Here is a 6,429-nt window from a genome sequence, read left to right on the forward strand (position 1 = left end):
TTTTTAGAATTGCCAAATTTTTTTGTAAACTGATATTCGTTCGTTTTTATGTGATTAATTTGCTTATATCACTAAAAATATATATCAGGGATAAAAAGTGTAGGAACATTTATTTATTTTTTTTAGTTACATTACCTCTCACAAACCCCTTATTGATTTAACGCCACAGACTAAATAGAAAAGCAGCGAAAACAGGGCATTTCAAGAGGAAACCCCGACAAAGACAGAATTAAAGTAGCACTCCGTTCAAGAGAGCCGTTATAGCCTTGTGTGTGTGTGTGTGTGTGTGCACGCTTAAGTATACACACGGCTGCTCGTGTATTTACTCGGAAAGGACATCAAGGGGGCACGAAGGACATCAGCTCTTTCGCTCTCAAAGCATCCCTCTGGACGCGAGAAGAAGTATGAGCCAGTAGGGCCGCCTGAGGATCAAGGACTCAGGGTTGGATGCTCCTCTGTGGCCTTTTAGAAGTCTGGCGATGCTCACTTGCAGGAGCACGAGGACTGTGACTGCTACCGTTCCAGTATTTTCTAACGTTTTTATTTTTCATCCCTATTTTCGTGCGGTTTTATTATTGTTATTTTTTTTTTTAAGAATGTCAGAAATCCTTCTGTATGAATGGTCATTTCTTTTATACTCGACTGCGCTGTTTTCAAAAATGTTTGTTGACGTTTTAAGATGGATTTTCTGTTCAACATTCTTCCTCTTAGTTGAATATGTTATGTATTCAGGCAGAGGCTTCGTATGTCCGTGCAGTTTTTTAATAGCCATTTTAATTATATATCTTTTTAGTTGCTTCTTGAGTAGATATAATTTCAGGAAGGTGAAATAGTAAATATTTTTTTTTTTTTTTTTTATATATATTATATATATATATATAATATAATATTTCTATAATATTATATATATATAGATATTATATATATAGATATATAATTGCTTGTCATAAGATTTTGTACCGAAGAAAAACGATATTCTCAGAACCAGAATAAAAGAGAGGGACACAAGATAAAGAAAATAACGCATATTGTGCTGTAGGGTAACAGCGCAGTTCCTCCTGTCCACTTTTACCATTAAAATCCTACTTGATATTTTGCTTTTGCATTACATAGGACGGAGGGAAGTGAAATGTGTAAAGGAATACTATCTCTCCTTGTTTTAATATTTACACAAATGCCACGAGCAAAGAGGCTCAGGTATCACTGTTCTCCGCTGATGATGTGAAAGCTTTCACTGAGTCTGTCACTTGGTGAAGCTGTAACTACCAACATTTTTAACACTGTTTTAAGAAAGCAATTTTGTTTCATGCAATTACGTCACAGACGTATTTCCATTGATAGAAAGCATCTTTTCATCAAAGCTATTGTATCTTGTATTATACTGTTGAGAGTGTATGGTTCTGGTATGGATTCGGACTTCTTGATGGGAAAATAGGGTTCAGGCAAGTAAAGTATGGGAAATGGAACCAATTTACGTTAATTTCGTATAACATTCATCATATATATATATTTATATATATAATATATAATAATATATATTATATATATATATATATATGTATATATATATATATTGTGTGTGGTGAATTGTATATGTAAGTACTTATATGTATATATATACATATTAATGAATTTATAAGTGTATATGCGAAATATAATATATATATATATACATATAAAATATATATATATATATATATATATATATAATATATATATATATATATATATTTGATGCTTTGCTGTATTCCAGTTAGCTTGCACCTGTGTTATATTTCTCGACTGCAGCTGTGTAGGACAGCCTGCAGGCCCTGATTAGATTATCGTAATATATTTGCTGTGTTTAGCATGATTGGGGCCTTTATTTCCGTTGTAAACGCTTTGCTAACCCATTATCGACACCTCTGTCAAGGAATGTAAATGCAGTTATTATTGGGAAATACCCTACCCCAAATAGGGTACATTGCTTTTAACTGTGGACAACCCCGCTAGACCATTACCGCCTGGATACTCAGCAATGGCCAGACTCCATGAAGGTTCGCGTTCTAACCTTACCTTTTCCCAATCTACTCTTCTCTATCATAGCAAGACCAACTTGGATGTTAATCTGACATGATTATGACGAACCGCTTCGCTGTAGTATTCAGTAAGGCGTAGTTATTTATTCATTCATTTTTTTTTTTTTTCACAAGACAGGATAGTGATGTTAAGCAACCCCTTTCTTTTGCCTTAGCGTGAGAGCGGGTAGCACCTTTAGTATGCATATTTTATATTACGGGAGATGATAGATTGCATGATCATACTACATTATAATCAACGAAATTACCTAAGAAAACCACTCCCACCACCCACCACCCTCTCTCTCTCTCTCTCTCCTCTCTCTCTCTCTCTCTCTCTCTCGTATCATATAATCCAGAACTCTGTAAGATAAAAGATACCCTTGCAATACTTCTTTTATCTCCCATTGTTCCTTAGGGAGGTTCCAAAGTTTTATCCAACAAATATTGCAACATTTCCATTTAATCCGAATTTTACCGGCTGCCCCATTGCACGAGAGGTTTCAGATTACTGCAAATCGTTCAAGTTTCCTCCGACTCGACCAACATCGATTTTCTTGTTGATTTTTTTGTTTCGATTATTTGGTTCATCTTTGCATTAGAGTATGCGATTCTTCTTACTTTGTGTCGGATGTTGCTTTTGCTAAGGTTTGCATACATTTAGTATCCGGTACTTCGAAGTTCTTTATAAAATTGTAAAGGATCACATCATGTTTTATCTATTAGAATGATTAAGCGCAGCACGTAAATTTGCACATTGCCTTTTCGATTCTTTCTTCTTTCAAACTTATTTAGTGAAAAGAGACTTTCCAGTGCTCATCCTCTTACTAATCTCTTCTGCAGTGACAGCTGACATGCTGTCAAAACCCCCAAAAATGGGTAGTAATCGGATACGGTTGTTGGCTAGAATCTGAAGTGATGGCTCAGGTATTTTTTGTAGCAGTTGGTGGCTGGACCCTGAAGTGATGGTTCAGGTATCTCTTATAGCAGTTGATGGCTGCTGGACTCTGAGGTAATGGCTCAGGTATCTCTTATAGCAGTTGATGGCTGCTGGACTCTGAAGTGATGGCTCAAGTATCTCTTATAGCAGTTGATGGCTGCTGGACTCTGAAGTGATAGCTCAGGTATCTCTTATAGCAGTTGATGGCTGCTGGACTCTGAAGTGATAGCTCAGGTATCTCTTATAGCAGTTGGTGGCTGCTGGACTCTGAAGTGATAGCTCAGGTATCTCTTATAGCAGTTGATGGCTGCTGGACTCTGAGGGAATAGCTCAGGTATCTCTTATAACATTTGTTGGCTGCGGACTCTGAAGTGATAGCTCAGGTATCTTATAGCAGTTGGGGCGGGTGCGTGGACTCCTGAAGTGATAGCTAGGTATCTCTTATAGCAGTTGGTGGCTGCTGGACTCTGAAGTGATAGCTCAGGTATCTCTTATAGCAGTTGGTGGCTGCTGGACTCTGAAGTGATGCTCAGGTATCTCTTATAGCAGTTGGTGGCTGCTGGACTCTGAAGTGATGGCTCAGGTATCTCTTATAACAGTTGGTGGCTGCTGGACTCTTAAGTGATGGCTCAGGTATCTCTTATAACAGTTGGTGGATTGCCGGATCTTAAGTGATGGTCAGTAACTCTTATAACAGTTGGTGGCTTTCTGGACTCTTAAGTGATGCTCAGTATCTCTTATAGCAGTTGGTGGCTGCTGGACTCTGAAGTGATGGCTCAGGTATTTCTTATAGCAGTTGGTGGCTGGACTCTGAAGTGATGGCTCAGGTATCTCTTATAACAGTAGGTGGCTGCTGGACTCTGAAGTGATGGCTCAGGTATCTCTTATAGCAGTTGGTGGCTGGACTCTGAAGTGATGGCTTTGGTGTCTCTTATAGTAAATGTCTGTTACGCTTTTCCAATGATGTTTCGGAGCATCTTAGCTTTTAAACAACAATTTTAGGGAAACTGGGGGAGCAAACATGGTCAGGCCTGCTTTGTAAGGCATTAGTACTTGCTTGGTGGTGAAATTATTGTTGAGCGAAATCAAGTTGAGAGAAGATCATACATCCCTGGAGGGCGAAGCTAATTAGTAAATAGATTGTTCTGAAAAGCTTAACGGAATAAGAATAAACTGGGCAAAATTTGGATGAGCAAGATCACTTACTAGAGACTAGGAATAGGGAAGGGGTGATTGTCTTTTAATCACTGCCTTGTGACAAGTTTGAATCACCCCGTTATAGAGTGATGATGAAACGTCCATTCCAAGTATATACAAAGGTGAATGGAAGTTAGCATCAAGTTAATGTGATCTGGTGCCATCATAGGCGCATGCTCCATTGGGAATTAAGACTGTATAACAAGATTCTCTAGGACTATAAAGAGATGGGATTATAGCATTGCTTATATCATAAGTAATGGAAGCCTGTGAAATTGAAACCTAACTAGGAAATGATTGTTAAGTAATGAAACGGGTTTTATTATTTTATTATGAAATAAGATCAGTCAAATTAGGAGACATTACAACAACCTCTCTTCAGACGAGCATCAAGAAAACATTTTATGAATAAAAATAAGTCATTGAAAAGTATACGAATGGAACAAAGGCTAAGCTGATATCAGGTCAGCTCATCCTGGAATGTGCGTACTCTTGCATGCATCCGTTTTGTGCCTGAACAATATTTAGAAATGTTATTGTAAAGAATTATATATTACTAAATCCTGTTTTGCTTTTTTATGAAAAAAATAAACAATAGGCAAGAAATATTACAAATAGAAAATATGAAGAAATTCGTTGGCGTATAGATGCCTTCAGGCAAATATCATTGCGTTTCAGATGGAATTCTGCCTTTGGTTCTTTTCTGGTTGCATAAAGAGTCGCTGTGTCCGGGAAAATGGAAAATTGACATTGAATGCCAGTGTGTATTTGTATATATCTACATACGTACACACAAAAATACATTACTTAAGCATATATCATATATATATATATATATATATATATATATATATATATATGTGTGTGTGTGTGTGTCTCTGTGTGTGTATCAATAACTAAATACATATATACTTATATACATATACAGTATATGTATTGTGTGTGTATATATATATATATATATATATATATATATATATATATATATATACATATATATATATACATACATATATATATATATATATATATATATATATATATATATATATACGTGTGTGTGTGTTACATATATACAAATATATAAATACATGCATACATGCATACATACATACATATATATATATAGGTATAGACATTATAAACACGCAATATATTGTAACCCATAACAGGAGGTGGTTTCAGATAAAAATAAGAGGTTACACCAATTATTGACACCTTCAAATTCCTTCTTTAACTTCTAAAACATCGATAAAACCCCGTTAATTAAACTTCTACAATATGAACCGCTTATTTTACTGTGAAAGATCTAGGAAGTGTTGGGTAGGAGGAAGATGGGTGTCCAGACGTATTGTAAAGAAAGGACTTATTTTTCCATTCAGCATGAGAGTACGTGCGATATTAGTGTGTGTGTGTGTATGTGTGTGTGTGTATATATTTGCTGATGACCCTATTATATTTGTATAAAAAAAACGGCTGATGTAAAATGTGAATGTGACACTGACTCATTGTCTCGTCTTTCTTTGAACTACACCTGTTATTGGGAATCGGCCTAATGTGGAAAATATATATGATGTGATATGTAGAAACACGAACTGCTATCATTGAGTAGGTTAGTGTTGCTTATGTGTAATAGGTATATATATATTATATATATATAATATATATATATATATATATAATATATATATGTGTGCGTGTGTGCGTATATATATATATATATATATTATATCTATATATATATATATATATATATATATATATATATATAAATGGTGTGTGTAACGTGCATCTCGTTTTCTGTTTCCTTTTCAATTGTCATCATTTCTGTTCACAGTGTGATTGACTGCATGTGATTGAAATATTTATTGATATTAGTTTTATTGGCACTGAATACCTTTGCATTTAACCTGTATTATTTTGTGATGTGATTGATGTAGCTGTGAGCTTTTACTTATTGACACGATCTAGTAGATTTGACAGGATTAACAATGATCTCATTCTCGTAATTTTACTTTATTGCTTGAAGACTATTCGCATATTATTATTCATTTTAGTTCGATATCGGTTTATTTTTCTACACCAGCATCGCTTTTTACAAGATTATTTTATAAGAAAATTCCACAGAACTGTCTGTTTTTAATTGTTCGTCATCGGCCATAATTTTCATGCATTGGTGAACAATACCAAAATGTTTTTACTAAAAAAAGTAAAAGATATTAACAAATATCCAAC

The sequence above is a fragment of the Macrobrachium nipponense genome, chromosome 7 (assembly GCF_015104395.2).
Source record: "Macrobrachium nipponense isolate FS-2020 chromosome 7, ASM1510439v2, whole genome shotgun sequence".
In the NCBI taxonomy this organism is placed as follows: Eukaryota; Metazoa; Arthropoda; class Malacostraca; order Decapoda; family Palaemonidae; genus Macrobrachium; species Macrobrachium nipponense.